At 39.2% G+C, this 18,659-nt stretch overlaps 1 protein-coding gene across 4 annotated transcripts in view; it reads right to left on the reverse strand.

The window, feature by feature from the left end:
- The window catches only part of KIAA0319L (KIAA0319 like), an 87,744-nt gene that overhangs the window by 65,155 nt on the left and 3,930 nt on the right, over positions 1-18,659 (reverse strand). The window lies entirely within an intron of this gene.

The following is an 18,659-nucleotide window of genomic DNA, read 5'->3' on the forward strand; positions in this document are numbered from 1 at the left end:
AGCTGAGTCTCAAAGGATGCCAGGGACTCTAAGGGGCAGAAGTAAGGAGAGAGTATACAAGGTATGGAGGGAAAACCAGTACAAATGCACAGAGATGAGAGGGGGACTGCGTAAGGCACAGAAAGTGGGCTGTGATGGCTCGATCACAGAAGGCATAGAGGGGAGCTATGTGTTGGAAGACTGGAAAGAAAGGACCAGTTTAGGAAGAGCTTTAAATGCCAAACAAAGAAAACGATATTCATAATGATAAAAGGGACTCACTGGGTTTGGAGGCGATATGGTCAGACTTATGTTTTAGGACAGGAGTTCTTAACTTAAGGCCCATTGACCCCTACCCTGTCAAGGGGTCTGTGGATAAATTAATGGACCTTCCTTAATTCAGGGGACAAACAAACTTGTGTGTGGGGAAAACACCACCTTAACTTTTACTAACTTCTAATGAATTTTAGCATTTCGTTCCATTACGAATGATTAAATAAAACATTATTTTGAGAGGGGAGTCCACAGGCTTCAACAGACTGCCAAACAGGTCATGATACCAAAAAAGTTAAGAACCCTGCTTTCGGAAACTTGTGGCAGATGGATTGGAGAAGGAAGGGACTTTAGGAAGGAATACCAATTAGGAGGCTACCGGAATAGTCCAGGTGGGAAAGGCTGACGGAGGGTGGTGGCTGTGTGAGTGGAGAAGAGAGAAGCAAGCAAGAAAGAAATAAGATTTGACAACTGATGAGAATGAAGAGTCAAGAATGACACTCAAGTTGTAAACTTGGGAAAGTGGAATGATAGTAGTTGTTCAGCTGTTTCCATTATGTCTGCTTCTTTGTGACCCCATTTGGGTTTGTTTGTTTGTGGGGCAAAAAGTGGTTTGCCATTTCCTTCTCCAGCTCATTTTACAGGGTTAAGTGACTTGCCCAGGGTCATGTAGCTAATAAGTGTCTGAGGCCAAATTTGAACTCAGGAAGATGAATTTTCCTGACTTCAGGCTCAGCACTCTATCCACTGCACCACTTTAGTCATTGGAAAGATTTAATACTCAAAAGTCAAATGTTTGTATGATAGATAGGTTTGACAGAAAGTATAAATTCTATTTTGGAAATGTTGAATTTGTGATGCCCATGGGATATCCAGTTTAAAATGTCCAATAGGTAGTTAGTAACATGAGACTAGAGCTTAGTCAGTAGAGAGTCTAGGCCTACATACGGAAATATGGAAATTACTTGTACAGAGATGATAACTGAACTCATGGAAGCTGATGTGGACAGGGGGAAAGAAAGAATGGAGTGGGGGGAAAAAGAGAGCGCAGGACAGAACTTTGGGGCACACCCACAATTACTGAGCATAATATGGATAAAGATCCTACAAGAGGTTAAAAAAGAACTGTCAGACAAGTAGGAAAAGAAGCAAGAGAGAAGTATTAACATTTTTTTTTTTAAATTGAGAATATTCAGAGATATCAAATGCTGCAGAGAGGTTACAAAGGATAAGGGCTAAGAAGAGACTCTTAGGTATGGCAGTTAAGAGAACACCAGAAAATAAATAAATAAATAAACAAAAAAACAAATAAATAAACGAAAAGAATAGAGGCAGCTAGGTGGTGCAGTGGATAAAGCACTGGCCCTGGATTCAGGAGGACCCCAGTTCAAATCCGGCCTCAGACATTTGACACTTACTAGCTGTGTGACCCTGGTCAAGTCACTTAACCCTCATTGCCCCACCAAAAAAAAAAAAAAAAAAAAAGGAACACTAGTAACTATGGAGATAGCAGTTTCAGTTGAATGGTAAGATTAGAAGCCAGAACATGGAGGGTTTAAAAGAGAGTATTTATTCTACCATTTTGCACATGAGAAGACTGAGGCTTGAAAAGATGAAGTGATTTACTCATGGTCATACAAATCAGAATTGTCTAATTAATTACAAGCGGTAGGACTAGAACCTAGTCTCTTGGCTTCTAATCTAATATTTTATACAATGGCTTATTCTCTTTTTTTTTTTTGCAGGGCAATGAGGGTTAAGTGACTTGCCCAGGATCACACAGCTAGTAAGTGTCAAGTGTCTGAGGCTGGATTTGAACTCAGGTCCTCCTGAATCCAGGACTGGTGCTTTATCCACTTCGCCATCTAATTGCCCAACACTGGCTTATTCTCAACTAAAACATCTTTACACAGTTCTTGGCATATAGTATGAACTTAATAAATGCTTGTGATTGATTAAATCCCCAAATCAAACCCCTTTCCAAACTTCAACTTCCTTCCCAGTTGGGTCAAACATGAGACTATTCACTCACTTATTTTTCTTTCTCCTTTTAACAAAATGAATAAATACTTAATATTACAACAGCAAGATAATGAATTAAACTAACTTGTCAACCATTAACATTGAAATAATTGAATTTTAATGCATAAAATGTCATAATAATTTGCAAAGTAAATGTAAAGCTTTTCTGTTACTTCCTCTAAATCTTTATCAGATTTTTTTTTGTCTCTTTGTTCCCATTTACTTTTCTTTTCCTATAGTAGTTCCTCTCCCGGGATTCTTCTGTTCACTCATATCTTTCAGACTTCTCCAAGATAAACTCTCCACTTTACAGGAAAGGCCATTGTATTGCCCAGGAGTTATCTCATTTCACTTTCTGGCCAAAGGAGTTATGGAAAATGGCTTCCAAACAACAATGGGTGGTAGTGGTAGAGGGAGTAATAATGATTTAAAACACAGAATATCAGAGGAGAAAACACCTGAGAGATCATTCCCGTCCGCTCAAATCTCTGGCCTCTTACTGCTTCTTTTGGGATGTAAGTTTAAAAAAATTTACCTGTACTCCCTTGAGTAGAAGTATGGCAAATATCTCAATGTTTACATTCTACTCCTCAGATATATCATTAAATCAAATTTTCACATTAATTAATTACTGTTGTTATCAAGTTCCAAAAGACCCCATCAGTCAAGTTTTAACACCAAACTAGTTTTCCCCCCAAATTATAAATGGGAGTATTAAGCCAAATGTTAGTATAGTGCTAAAAATAACTCTTCTACCATAAAGTTACCTGCTTAGAAACAATCAAACCAGTAGGCCTGTAAAACATTTAAAGGCTAATTTGAAGCAATGATTAAACTATGCACTTTTAAAAAAAATATGAATTGCATTGCTGCATATAATGTGCTTAGAATCTCCTTGTTTAGTTGTCTCTCCCACTACCTTATGACTGAAAGGCTCTAGAGAATGCTGTCAGCAGAGAGAGGCACTCCTCCAAAAACAGAGAATGAATATGCCTACACTCCTTCAATGTAATATCTTTTCTGTACTTTAGAAAGCAAAGCTATCAAGTGGCAAGAAAGAAGCCTTAGCCTGTAGGATGTTTTTAAAGAAACACTCTTACTGGAAAAGAAAAGCACTAGAAAAGCACCAGCAGCTAACACTTTAGATGTAGCAACTGCCCTAGCACAGAACTTCTGGGTTTACTGGTAAGAGACAAACCAATTGCTCCCTCAGAACGCAATAAATTAGAGGACCATTCACATTCATCAGTCACACCAATGGAATGGAAGGCTTTGGAAACTGACTGCCCAAACACTGGATCAGAACATTGTCCTATGTCAAGGTTTTTTCAGTTCAATATTTTTGGGCTTCTTTTCTTTGTAGGGCTTTATGTTAGACCCCAGTGGATAAAAAGATGAATCCTAGTCTTTGTAACAAAGGAGTTTTATAGGCCAGTATCAGGAATAAGTGTATAAATAAATGTAATCCAAAGATTACAAACGTGCAGAAAATAGATACAAGATTCTATATAGCTTCAGAAGTTTTTAGCTTTAGGGTTTTTTTAGTGGTCTTGGAAGAATATGAAGGCATGTCTGGCGAAACTCCTATTTTCAACTGAACGAACATTTATTAGGCACCTACCAGAGTACAGGGTACTCAACTGTAAACTGTAAATTTACAGTTGCAGATAATATATAGATTACCAGGGATCAATGTACAAGGTAACAGGATTATTACTATGAATAATGAAATGAAATCATAAATGTGGGTGCTATCTCCACCAATGCAGATCACTACTCACCCATTCCTCCATTAAAGATCTACCTCAAATCTTGATAAGACCTTTTACACCATTTCTTGCATGCAAATAGTTGGTAATACGCTCACTACCATGGGTCCTTCCATTCTCTTTTGGGTCCCCAGAAATGTTGATCCTTTAAAGATGATGATGTTCCAAGATTCATAAATCACATAGCCAAACCAAGGATTTTAAAGGACAGATATTTTGCAGCAAAGAGAAACTTAGATAAGACACTGTTTAATTTCCAAAAGTGTTATCACTCAATCTCTTCCACCTATTAAATTTTGGGGCCAACTCATGGTCAATCTCCAGTGCCTGTCAAAGATATGTATGTGGATGAATTAACTCAATGGTCTGCCCTTCCAAATGCATGCACTTAGTTTCCTAAATTTCCCTTTGGTTCTGCCTGCAGAACAATGCTTTGAGTGCTAGACAATGTTCTGAGTGACTAGATCACACTGAGAAAGGTACTGTCAGTGTTCTAGAACTCAATGTAATAAGTATGATGCAGGAAAATCTAGGGTACCTCATCATCTATAGGGAATCCATATTCCACCTTCCACTTTGACTTTATATGACACCAAAAAAAAATCATTTGATGCCATAGAGAAAATGAAGTCAAAGGTTCTCCTCTACACATATTAAGATCACACAAGGTCATACAGACTGAAACATACTATTTTTCACTTTCTTTCTTTTTTTTTTCTTTTATTCAAGTTTTCTTGTACCAAATGACAGTAAATGCAAGAGAAGGGGCAGCTAGGTGGTGCAGTGGACCAACCCTGTAGTCAGGACCTGCATTCAAATCTGACCTTAGCCACTTACTAGCTGTGTGACTCTGGGCAAGTCACCCAACTGATAATATTAAGAGAATATTAACCTTTTGAGTATTAAGTGAAGCACAAAATAGAGAGGCCTACATTCAAAGGTGTTTGCCAGTGTCAGGGAGAATATTCTGCTCAAAGTTCAAATAATAATTAACATCAATAGCAGACTAAATTTATATGCCACTTTAAAATTACAAAATATTTTCAAAGTATCACTTCACTTGAGCTTCAAAATCATCTTTATGACACAAGCAGTGGACAGAGTAATCTTTATTATTATTATTAGATGAGAAAAGGTGGCTCAGAGAGGTCAAGACCACATAGCTAGTAAATCCAGGATTTGAACACTATACAAGAGGGCAGGGATTATGCATTATCTAGACTTTGTATTCTGCCCAGAAGAACTGAATTGATTCCAAGTCTAGTGTTTTCTATAAACTACCTGTACTCAAATGAATCTGGGATCCCTTTGACTCAGTAGTTTCCAGGGATGCTCTTCTCTATGTCTATCCAAAAGTTCACCATAGGAACTCAGAGAGACAAGAAAACAGTCTTTAAATATGTGAAGGACAGCCAATGGAAGAGGGACTAGAATTGTTCCATCTGTCTCTGGGAAAGCAGAACCAGGAGCAATAGATCGAAGTTGGAAAGGGATAAATTTAGGTCTGATGTCAGGAAAAACTTACTAACAATTAGAGCTCTCCAAAAATGGAATGGATTGCCTCAAGAGGTGGTAGACTTATTCCTCAACTGATAAATGGTCAAAGGATATGAACAGGTAGTTTTCAGACAAAGAAATGAAAGCTATCTATAGTAATATGAAAAAATGCTACAAATCACTATTGATCAGAGAAATGCAAATTAAAACAACTTTGAGGTATCATCTCACACCTATCAGAGTGGCAAATATGGGGCAGCTAGGTGGTGCAGTGGATAAAGCACTGGCCTCAGATTCAGGAGGACCTGCGTTCAAATCCAGCCTCAGACACTTGACACTAGCTGTGTGACCCTGGGCAAGTTACTTAACCCTCACTGCCCTGCAAAAAAACAAAAAACAGAGTAGTAAATATACAAAAAGGGAAAATATTGCATGTTGGAGGGGATGTGGGGAAACTGGGATGCTTAATCCACTGTTGGAGTTGTGAACTAATCCAACCATTCTGGAGAGCAATCTGAAACTATGCCCAAAGGATTATAAAACTGTGCATACCCTTTGATCCAGAAATACCACTGCTAGGTTTATATCCCAGAGACATCCCCCCAAAAAGAAAAAGACCTATTTGTACAAAAATATTTCTAGCAGCTCTTTTTGTGGTGGCTAAGAATTAGAAATCAAAGGAATTCCAATCAATTGGGAAATGGCTAAGTAAACCATGATATATGATTGTGATGGAATATTATTGTGCTATAAGAAATGACAAGCAGGATGATTTCAGAAAGGCCTGGAAAGACTTATATGAACTGATGTATAATGAAGTGAGCAGAACCAGGAGAACATTGTGCACAGAGACAGCAATATTGTCTGATGAAGAACTGTGAATGACAACTACTCTCAGCAATACAATGATCCAAGACAATCTCAAAGGACTAATGATGAAGCATACTATCCACCTCCAAAGAAAATACTGATAATGATTGAACACAAACTTAAGTATGCTATTATTTTTGCTTTCTTTCATTTTTTTATTCAAGTTTTCTTCTACAAAATGACCAATATGATAATGTTTTATATAACTGCACATGTATAACCTAAATCCAATTGCTTCCTGCCTTGGGGAGGGAAGAAGGGACAGAATTTGGAACTCAAAAACTTAATACTACTTGGTGATCTCATCAGCTTCCATGAATTTAATTACCATCCCTATGCTGATAATTTTCAAATCTACCTATCAGGCTTCAACCTCTCTGATGTCTAATCTCCCATCTCCAAATGCCTTTCAGACATCTCCTAATGGATGTCCAGTAGACACTTTTAACTCAATATGTTCAAAACTTAACTCATCTTTCCCCCTAAATTCTCTCCTCTTGCAAATTTCCCTATTAGTGTTGGAGGCACCATCATCCTCCCCATTCCTCAGGCTCTCAACTGAGGTGTTATCCTTGATTCTTTACAATCATTTCCTCCTCCACCCCCACATCCAATCTGTTGCCAATACCTATTGATTTCACTTTTGCAAGATCTCTAGATTATACCCCTTTTTCTCCTTTGATATTCTCCCCTGCACCACCTTGGTGCAGGCCCTCATCACCTTACACTTGGACTACTGCAATAACCTGTTGGTGGGTCTGCCTGCCACAAGTTTTTCTCCATTCCAATACAAAATTCAGCTGCTAAAGTGATTTCCCTAAAGTACAGGTCTGACCATATCACCCCCCATTTAATAAACTCCAATGATTTCCTATCACCTCTAGGATCAAATAAAAAAAACCATTTGTTTGGCATTCAAAATCCTTTATAACCTATCCACACCCTCCTCTACCTTTCCAGTTTTCTTTTTTTTTTGGGGGGGGGGGTTTGCAGGGCAATGGGGGTTAAGTGACTTGCCCAGAGTCACACAGCTAGTAAGTGTCAAGTGTCTAAGGCCGGATTTGAACTCAAGTCCTCCTGAATCCAGGGCCAGTGCTTTATCTACTGCACCACCTAGACGCCCCCCTTTCCAGTTTTCTTACATTTTACTACTCTTCAATCCAAAAATACTGGCCTTGCTGCTGTCCCATGAAGTTGGCAATGGGAATTTTCTCTGGCTGTCTCCCATGCCTGGAATGTTCTTCCTCTTCCTCCTCCTCTTCCCAAACAGCCCATATCTCTCCCCTGGTTCCCTTCAAGTCTCAACTGAAATCCCAACTTTTACAAGAAGCCTCTCCCAACCCCTCTTAATTCTAGAGTCTTCCCTCTGTTAATTATTTCCTATTTATCCTACATATGGCTTGTTTGTACATATATGTTTGCTTGTGTCTCCCATTATATTGTGAGCTCCTTGAGGGCAGAGACTGTCTTCTTTTTATTTTATCACCACAGCTTATCATGGTGCCTGGCACATAGTAGCTACTTCGTGTTTATTGATTATGCCTTGGATACACTAACTAGGAAGGCAAAAGGTCTCTCTATTATTGCTATTAAATCAACAAATAGCTGATGACACATAAGTAAGTAACTGGTATTCTTTCACACTTGCACTTTTAGGCTATTTGTAATTTTCACATTCTATCTTCACAAATAGACAATGAAAATTATATCCTAACTAGTTAGGAAAAATTATAAAGAAAACTCCTGACCAGGAAGGATGGGCTTTCCCTGCAACCATAGGGAATCTGGTATTCCTGTCCTCCCCAACCTACATAGTAAAAATAAGGCTCATATCTATTGCTTCAAAAGTAGTATTAATCCCTTAGACAGTGTAATCTCTCTCTTTCTCTCTCTCTCTTTCTCACACACACACACACACACACACACCCATGCCATGCCACACCACGCCATACCACAGCGCACCACACCATGCCACTCAATAGCACCAGAAAACCCTGGAAACACATGCTCCAAAGGGCTGGATCCTCTATCCTTGCTTTCTTTGTATACCAGAAAAAGTGAGTTTCCATGCTGCCAGAGTTGCAGCCCCCACATGAAATATCCAGAGTGGGGGCGAAACAGCTCTATCAGGACTGCTTGGGGAGAAAAGTTAGGTTTATTGAAGAGAAAAGTGAATCTGAAATAAAAGAGATGGGAGAATGTTCATTTTGCCTCAAAAGAGCTACAATTCTGCTTGTGGTCTTACTAATCAAAACCTCAGAAGTGGGATCCTCACCTTTAACAGTTAAAAGGAGGGAGAGATACTGAAATCCACTGCATTATTTGAACTCTTCCTAGAAAGGAATGCCAGGATGCAGTTTTCATAAGCACTCTGGGGAGCAAGGCTGGGAGCAATTCTAAAAACCCAAGCACTTAGAGCCAAATGAAGTAGGACACAGAAGTGGCAAAGGGAACTCTTGGCACTGAGCTTCAGTACATGGGGCTATCTTGCCAAGGGCCAAGTGCTACAGACAGACCCAGCAGGATGCAGATTATTCAGACTTTCTAAAAGGAGCCAGATTCCTTAGCCCTTTTGTGTGCAGTCGCTTCATTTCATCTCTTCTGATTAAGAATCACTCATTACCTCCCTCCCACCCCCATAAGCCTCCAACTGACTCAGGTCACCCTCAGAGGTACACCACACACACTGAACCTCATGAAATCACACAGAAGAACCATTTCTAGTGAAGACAGAAGTTTTTAAAAATTGGGGAGCTGAATCTGATATTCAAAGTTGGACTTATTACCTCAGGCCAAGAGTGGTTAAATGAAACCTGCTACTCTGCAGCTTGATTAATAGTAATTAATTACCTGAAAATAAAAGCAATCATTTATTAATTTAAAACCAAAAAGAAATAACAAAAGGTTAATTCAATTTGAAAAAAATAGTATTCCAAAAAAATGCAGTGAATGCTACAGGTTGTATTACCTTTGGCAAGTCATGTAACCTTTCTGGGCCTCAGTTTCTCCTCCATAATGAATGAATTGGATGCCAGAGGCCTCTGAGGTCCCCCTTCTAGGTCTTGAGCTACTGCCCTATCTTGTTTGAATATATTGTAATTTGAATGAATCTTCATAGTCTTTCTCTTTGAGCACATTTAATATATTTCACATATAACCCCCCTACCAGCTCTGGCATTTTATATTCTATGATTATGATATGAACTCTTTTCCAAATATGAACTCTTTTCCATGTGAAAAAATGCCCATGGATCATAAATGAGCAGCAGATCTGCTCTCAGAAAAGTATTTTAATCTGCTCAACTGAGAGCTGGTTTGATGGTCACACAGGAAGTACTCTGGACAGAGCTCCGTTGGGAAAAGGAGAGAAAAGGCACCAGATAGCAATTATTCTCCCTGTTGACATATTCTATTTACAGAAAATGCTGAAACATTGAAGTAAGGCCAAGTCATGGGCTTTAACCAGCTTCATCCCTGTCAGGCTGTATTAGTAGAAGCCTACTTGCTCGAACCAGGCAAATAAGCAGGCTGCCTGCCTCAAGGGCACATTTGACCTGATTACACTTTAGAGTGTGGGGACTGTGATTCCAATAGACAAACCAGAATGAGAGATTAGCAGGGTCTATAAATCTGCTAACACCCGGATCTTCTTGAGAATGAGCAGGAAGTTAACCAAACCAGGGAGTTTTCAGTTGCTCAGTGAACAGGTGCTCCACATAAATTCTTAATTCCCTCCCCCCAAGCCCCCATGCCCAGTAGTAATTGGAACAAAAAACACCAGCATATCTTACTTAACAGGAGTTAAAACTCTCAGTTGAAGGACCAAAGAGAATTGAAATCAAAGGCCTTGAAACTCAAAGCTGTTTACTACTTCATCCCCAACTCTCTAATTATAGTCGTTTTCAAATCCAGTTACAGATATTAACTCTACACCTCCTGAAGGTTATCAGCCAGCCTCACCCACTGCCCTGGCTTGGAAAGTGGTTCTATTTGTTGTTCAGTCATTTTTCAGTCCTATCTGACTCTTCAAAACCCCTTTTGGGGGTTTTCTTGGTAAAGATACTGGAGTGTTTTGCCATTTCCTTCTCTTTTTCATTTTACAGATGAAGAAACTGAGGCAAAGAGGGTTAAGTGAATTGCCCAGGATCATACAGCCAGTAAATGTCCAAGGCTGGTTTTGAACTCAACTCTTCCTGCCTAGAGGCCTAATGCTGTATCCACTACACCTCTTGGTTCTATTTAGGAGATGAAGTAAAGTAAGCCAAAAGCTCTATCTCATCCTTAGATTGCAGTTTGATTGAACAAACTCCACTGCTAACTTATTATGTCCTCTCCTACGGAACTATCAAGGATCATCAATTTGAGGCAGTCTCAAAACCGAATTGGATTTGCTACCCAATTATATACTATTTCTCTCACCAGTTTTCACTATGGCCCAAACAAACAGGCATATGTCTGAACAGTATCTCATAAGGCCAAAAAATAAAGCCAAACCCCAATTATAATTTTCCACGGTAACTACAGTAAAGAACTTAACAGGATAACAGGATCAGCTTTTTGAAGAGTGCTTCAACAAGAGACTCTGATTTGGATTCAGTTTAGAAGGCAGACTGCCAGGGCTTCTGGTTTGCTTTAAGGAATCTCAATAGTCTGCCCCTTCAAGTGGATTCTATATTCCTCAACCCCCTCCCCCACTCCCATCATCCTCCTCCTTCCCCAAACATTGAAATTTACACAGTTCATTGAAATTGTGGGATAACATAATCCCACATCCTTGTTTAAAGCTAGTTGGATTTCAGAATCCAAAAGGTTACAGTAACACAGTGATGGTTTTTGTTAACAGCCAGAGAACTTTACCCAGTATTTTTCCTTCAGCTACCATGCACTCAAATCATTATTCGAACAATCTAGAGAGAGATTTAGAATTAATCATTTATCACCTTCTCCTACTGCAATGGAGTCAAGAAAATAGGACACTTGGGCAGGAGAAAGCTGCTGCTCAAGGCTCACAGTTATAATACATCCCATTAGTCATCTATCTACTGCACTCTTAATCAGGGGCCTAGTGGACATGTAAAAGGGGGAACAATACAAAGAAAATGTCACCTGGAGATGCTCTTTTTTCTTGTTGGACAAAATATATGCACTTCTAAAACAGAACCTTTTCAGCAGGAAAAAAGACCATCCTGGAGTCCCAAAATTAGGTTGGCCTCAATTTTTCCCCCAGGTATATCTCCTGGAAATGATATCCTTGTCACATGGACACAGCAGCTAAACGACCTCTCAATATTCTCTATCCCATCTACCTGGAATGTCACTACCTCCTCCAACCCCTACTCCCCACTCCAAATCTGGCTGTCCAATTGCTATTCTGCAAGATCCAGCTCAAACTTCATCTCCTCCAGAAAGTCATCTGTGAGCCCCCACCCTGCCTCCTCCCAACCCCTTCTTCCTCTCCCAGACAGCCAGAAGTGGTCTCTTCTTTATAGTCCTATAATATTTTGCTTGTACCTCTCACTGCATTTATCTTGCATTGCATTTAATTTTGTAGACTCAACATCTGCTCCTCAAATGTAGAGATAATGTACTATTAATCTTTGTATCCTCCACAATCATGCAAGTAGCAAGAGCTCAATAAATATTTATTAAATGAGTGCCAGCATGGGTTGCAGACCTTGGAACATATTATCTGTTGTAGTAAAGGATTTAGAAAGACAGCGATGCTTCTTTCTTGCTAATGATTATTATAAAATTTTTTTTTTGGTGGGGCAGTGAGGGTTAAGTGACTTGCCCAGGGTCACACAGCTAGTAAGTGTCAAGTGTCTGAGGCCAGATTTCAACTCAGGTCCTCCTGAATCCAGGGCCGGTGCTTTATCCACTGCGACACCTAGCTGCCCCTCTTGCCAACGATTATTAACAAAATCTTAATTCTCTAAAGCAGAAAGTAAAAGAACAAGAGAATGGCAACTTCAACTAAGAGGAAAATAATTTTCCTTGAAACATGGAAGCTTTTATCAATAAGAAATTTTATAGTGAGAGGTTCTATGCTGGTAGGCATGCTGTAGACAGACTCAGACATTGCAACATAGTAATACATGTGGAAGCAGCAAAGTGTCTTAGTGGATAGAGTGCTGGGCCTGGCATTAGTAAGACCTCAGTTAAAATCCAGCCTCATACACCCATTTGCTATGTGATTTTGGGCAAGTCACTTAACCACTGTTTGCCTCAGTTTTCTCAAATGTAAAATGGGAATAATAATAGCATCTATTTTCTAAGATTGTTGTGAGGTTCAAATGAGATAGTATTTGTAAAGCACTTAGTGCCTATCATAAAGTATAGTACCTATCTTAGAGTAGACACTATATAAACACTGTTGTTATTCAGTCGCTTTTCAGTTGCGTCCAACCTTTCATGATCCTGTTTGGGGTTTTCTTGACAAAGATACTGGTGTAGTTTGCCTTTTTCTTCTCCAGCTCATTTTACAGATGAGGCGACTGAGGCAAGCAGGGTTGAGTCATTTGTCCAGGGTCACAGAGCTACTAAGTGTCTGGTGCTCTATTTAGTGCCACTTAGCCACCCCCTATAAATACTAGCTAGTATTATTATTAATTATTCCACCATATTGAGGTGTTTCTCAAGGACCTTCGACTAAACTCGTTGTTCCCCAAGCACTTCTCACCACTTCATCTGTAAACTGGACTCTCTGTCCTGCTCTTCTCTGAGGCTCTCCTTGACTACTCCACTCTATCCTCCCTCCTCTGCTTAGCATCTGTACCACACAATGTAATACTAAATTATAGTCTGTCTTGTACTGCTCATTATGAGCAGTCAACTTTGTGAGGGCAAGGACTAAGGGCTCTGGATTTGTACACAGGGAACCTGAGTAAGAATACAGGCTTTGAGGGGCAGCTAGGTGGCGCCTTGGATTCAGAAGGACCTGAGTTCAAATCCGGCTTTAGACACTTGACACATACTAGCTGTGAGACCCTGGGCAAGTCACTTAACTCCAATTGCCTCACAAAAAAAAAGAAAAGAAAAAGAATACAGGCTTTGAAAATAGATCGGTTCAGAAACAATTCCAATTAAGAAGAAAAAATTCTAGAAACATGAAATTGAAACCATTTTGGAAGCACTGAACTACCTAGGTCAGTGGCAAGTGGATACTGGGCCAGCCTGTGTTCAATACTGCCTCTGACACAAATAGGCCTTGTCACCCTAGCCAAGTCACTACCTTTTAGTGTTCTAGGCAACTCTGAGATTATGTGTTGCAGAGAAGGTGCTCAACTGCATTGGAAAAGGGTGTTTCTTCACTTGAGAATTCATTAGACCAGCTGCTCTTTATGTGGTGGCAAGGAATTGGAAGTTGAGGGGGTGCCCATCAATTGGGGAATGGCTGGACAAGTTGTGGTATATGAATACAATGGAATACTATTGTGCTGTAAGAAACAATGAGCAGGAGGAATTCAGAGAAACCTGGAGGGTTTTGCGTGAGCTGATGATGAGTGAGATGAGCAGAACCAGAAGAACATTGTACACAGTATCATCAACATTGAGTGTTGATCTACTGTGATGGACTATATTCTTCTCACCAATGCAATGGTACAGAAGAGTTCCAGGGAACTCATGATAGAAGAGGATCTCCAAATCCAAGAAAGAAAAAGAAGTGTGGAGTATAGATGCTAAATGAACCATATTATTTCTTTTGTTTTTGGTGCTGATGTTTTTCTATTTTGAGGTTTTTCATCATTGCTCTGATTTTTCTCTTATAACATGACTAATGCAGAAATATGTTTAATGTTATTATGTGTGTGTGTGTATATGTATATATAAAACCTATATCAGATTACCTGCTATCTAGGGGAGGGGGGAGGGAGAAAAAACTGAAATTGGAAAGCTTGTATAAACAAAAGTTCAGAACTATCTTTACATGTAACAGGAAAAAAAAACTTTATTAATTAAAAAAAAAAAGAGAATTCATTAGACCAACAAAATCCCAAGTACTGTCTCTATCCCTGATTTAATGAAAAGCTGGAGGAAAAAAAGGAAAAAGTAGGGAATTTATGAACCAAATTCAAATAGACTCTTCTCAGACCAACCGTAAATCTAATTAATTCCTTTAAAGAGGCAATTTTAGAACTGATTCTCAGAGTCACTAGCAAAAAGAAATACAGTATCTCTACCTCAGGGGCTGCTACCTTAAGAAAAGGTACCAGGGAAACTGCTCAGAGAGGTAACTAGCAATGAAAATAGCTGAATGGCTGCCATCTCTTCATTAGCTTTCAGAAACAGTACATAATGTGAATCACCACTATACACATTCAAAATAGAACTTTTAACAAGGGGGAAATGTCATGGTACAGCCCTCAAGTAGACCAAATGCATTTAAAGTGCTGACCTAAAGTCTACTCAGAGAACTGAGTCTCCATAACTCTTACTTCAGAACGACTTCAACTGAGCATCTCTAACATGAAATACTGTCATGAAAGCACTTTGTAAACTTTCAAATACTATATAATATCAGCTATGGTCCTGAACAAGTGTTCTGGGGGAGGGAATTAGCTCTCTGAGGGAAAATAATGAGGTAAATGCCAGCTGGGTCTCTCAATACTTACATGAAGACCTATAGTAGTCTTAAAAAAAAAAAATCACTGGATTTTAGACTTGGGTTCTCATTCTGACATTGACTTCCTGAAGGACCTTGGAATTTCAGAGTTGAAAGAAATTATCTAATCCATCTCAGACCAGAAGAATTCCTTCTTCCCATTTCCTACAACTTATTATCTAGGATATCTAGCCAAGATGGCTGCCTGAACAGGTGGCAGACCACCCAGCTCCCAAATATCTACTCCTCCAAAACCCTGAAGTTCACTTCAGAATAAAATTAAATAAGAAAATGCAACATTCATTTTGGGGCAGCTAGGTGGCAAAGTGGATAGAGCAGAGGCCCTGTAGTCAGGAGGACCTGAATTCAAATTCAGCCTTAGACACTTGACACTTACTAGCTGTGTGACCCTGGGCAAGTCACTTAACCCCAACTGCCTCACAAAAAAAACAAACAAAAAAGAAACAAATAAACAAAGAAAGAAAATGCAGTGACTTCTTCCATACCAGAACCAAGAAGAAAAAAAATAGTTGGCCAGAAGTCCACAGTAACAAGAAAGGGAGCTAATAAGCAAAGCCATGGCTGGTATCTTCCCAGTGCAGAGACAGGTCACGTGTAACCTGCAAGTCTCCATGTCCAGAGGAAGCAAGAGTAGAAGGTTCCCTTGAGAAAATCCCAGGGTACTCAACAAGTTTTAGGTTGAGGAACTTAGAAGTAAAGGAGTGCAAAGGTAGTAGACAGCAGCAGCACTTCTGACAGGACAGTCCAGGCCCAGTGGCTCTGATGTTCCTCACACTCTTTCCCCAGACATCAGGGCACTGTGAAGATCCAACACTCTAGACCTCAAAAATTCAGGGGAGGTTCAAACTTGGGATGTGAAAGTCAATGTAAGAACCTAGGAAATCCAAAGCAAGACCAAGCTTGGCCAACCACCCCACCTAAAAGCTCAGTAGCAGGAATAGCATAGCCCTGGCACAAAACTCTGAGTTAGGAAACAAAGATGATGCAAGGGGAATAAATCAAAACCATAACAATCTACATATCCCCAAAAGAAGGAACAAGTAACTCTATAACTGCAGAGACTCAAATGGGGAAAAGGATTTTTCTACAAGGTTTACATGAATACCTAGAAGAAATAAAGCAAGAGATAAAAGAAATAAAAACCCTCAAGGAAAGAACTGAAAGATTATATAACTTTAGAAAAGTGGCAAATCTTACCTAAGAAATATCAGAATAGAGCAAACTGAAGTAAATGATTATGCCATAAGAATGCAAGAAATATTGGAACAAAATCAAAAGATTGAAAAAGAAAAGAAATTTAAATATGTGATAACAAAATCAGCCAACTTGGGACACTGGTCAAAGAGAGATGTCTGGATTCCCTGAAAATCTTGATTAAAAAAAATAAAAAACCTCAACACTGTATTTCAAGAAATTATAAGAAAAAGTTGCATAGATTCATTAGAAGAGCAAAGTAGATACAGAAAGAATCCACTGATCGCCTGGGGCAGGGGTGGGGGTGGGGGTGGGGACACCTCATAAAAGAAAAGTCCCAGGAATGTCATAACCAAAATCCATAGCTAACACATCAAAGAAAAAATATTGCAAACATCCAGAAAAAAGCAGTTCAAGTACCAAGGAATGACCTTTAGGAGTACACAAGAGCTGGCAGCTTCTACTCTAGTTGGGATACCTTAGAATATAATCTAAGGAAAAAAGGGTCACAACCCAGAATAACTTATTCTGCAAAGTTGAATAAAACCCTACATGGGAAAAAAATGGAACCTTAACCGAATAGAAGACTTTCAAGCATTTCATATGAAAACACCAGAGCTGAAGAGGAATTCTGAAATATAAATATAGGAGTCCAACAAAACCTAGGAAGGAAATAATGAAAAAAATTATTTCAGAGAATCCTGAGTAGTATGAACTATTGGAGAGTGAAGTGATCAAAATAAGGAAAACAATTCATATGAACACAAGAACACTGTAAAAAAAAAAAACAACTTTGAAAGACTTAAGAACTTTGATCAATGCAAGACCAACTCATGTCTCTAGAAGACCTGTGATGAAGCCTGTTACCCAACCTGCTGCAAAGACATCTATCTTTAGACATTGCCATTATGTGAATTCACCCTTTCAGTTTCTAATAGGGGATGGGGACAAGTCAGTGAGAGGGATGACCAATAGTAATGTCCAAAAAATGAGGTCCATTGTAACATTTTGTAAAATGCACAACCATGTGACCTAGTGGCATCACTACTAGATCTATACCCCAAAGGCATTGTGCTAAGCACTTTATAATATATTATTTGATACTCACAGCAGATGAGGAAACTAAGGCAGCAGAGGTTAAATGATTCACCCAGGGTCACACAACTAGTATTTGAGGCAGAATTTGAACTCACATCTTCCTGACGTCAAGCCCAGTACACACTATGCTGCCTCAATACTTCATAAATTTCTATCACCCATTAGTATTATTTTTATTTTTATTTGCCCCTTAGTATTAGCAAAGTGTTTTACCTGTCATTTTATTTGATCCTCAAAGTATAATGCCATGTCATCAAGTGCTAGGTTGTGAGATATAAAGAGTTGCTTTTTACTTCCTAGTACTCCCTTTATTTCCAAATTTCCTTGACAATATACTGTCTAGCACAGTTTGAGGAAATAAGACTTTCTTTTGTGCTGAATCATTATTCATTTAATTTAAATATTCTCACTTAAGATGGTAGCCTGGAAATAGTCAATTATTCCAGCCAAGCATCAACTAGAGGAATCATTTCTTTAGGTCAGGTTTATGTCAACTGAAATTTCCTCCACTATAATTATGCAAGCATCAACAAACAATAACAAGAAGGCTGATATTATAAAAATTGTTAACTGTGGTAATTGTTTCTCAATATCACCATAACCACCATAATTTCCTTTAAAAATGCAACAGAGGGGCAGCTAGATGGCGCAGTGGATAGAGCACTGGCCCTGGAGTCAGGAGTACCTGAGTTCAAATCTGGTCCCAGACACTTAACACTTACTAGCTGTGTGACCCTGGGCAAGTCACTTAACCCCAATTGCCTCACTAAAAAAAAAAAAATGCAACAGAAACCTCTACAATTATAGTATTAAAAATAAAAGCCAATTGTTGTAGATTCTGGTATTAAAACCCCAGCACTGATCTCCAACTTCAAAAGGCTAAATTTGGCTCAGTAGACATGGCAGAGTTTCCCTAAACTAAAGTTTCTTTCTCAACTTCTACATTTCATCCATCCCAGCACAACACTGTTGATAAACTAAACAGCAGAAAGAAAGGAATAGTATTTTCCTCTGAAAGTCTCTGTATTGTTTACCAAGAGGAAGCTCTCAACTGGTGAAATGATATTCAGGAAGTAAATACACCTCATGAAACCTTCAGTAACGAAACCTTTCTATGGAAAAGCCAAAGGATGTATTATTACTCTAGGGATTTCAAAGTCCTTCCTAACTCCAGCCCTTTCTGCCTTTCCAGTCTTCTCACTCCTCTGTCCCTTCCATGCACTCATCATCACTGGCCTCCTTGTCCTTTCTTCCACAAGTCACTCTATCTCCCAGCCCTCTCACCCCCACCTTCTGCCTGAAAACTCTGCCTCTCCACCTCCTAGGTTCCCTGG

This window comes from Dromiciops gliroides, chromosome 3 (assembly GCF_019393635.1).
Source record: "Dromiciops gliroides isolate mDroGli1 chromosome 3, mDroGli1.pri, whole genome shotgun sequence".
NCBI classification, from domain to species: domain Eukaryota; kingdom Metazoa; phylum Chordata; class Mammalia; order Microbiotheria; family Microbiotheriidae; genus Dromiciops; species Dromiciops gliroides.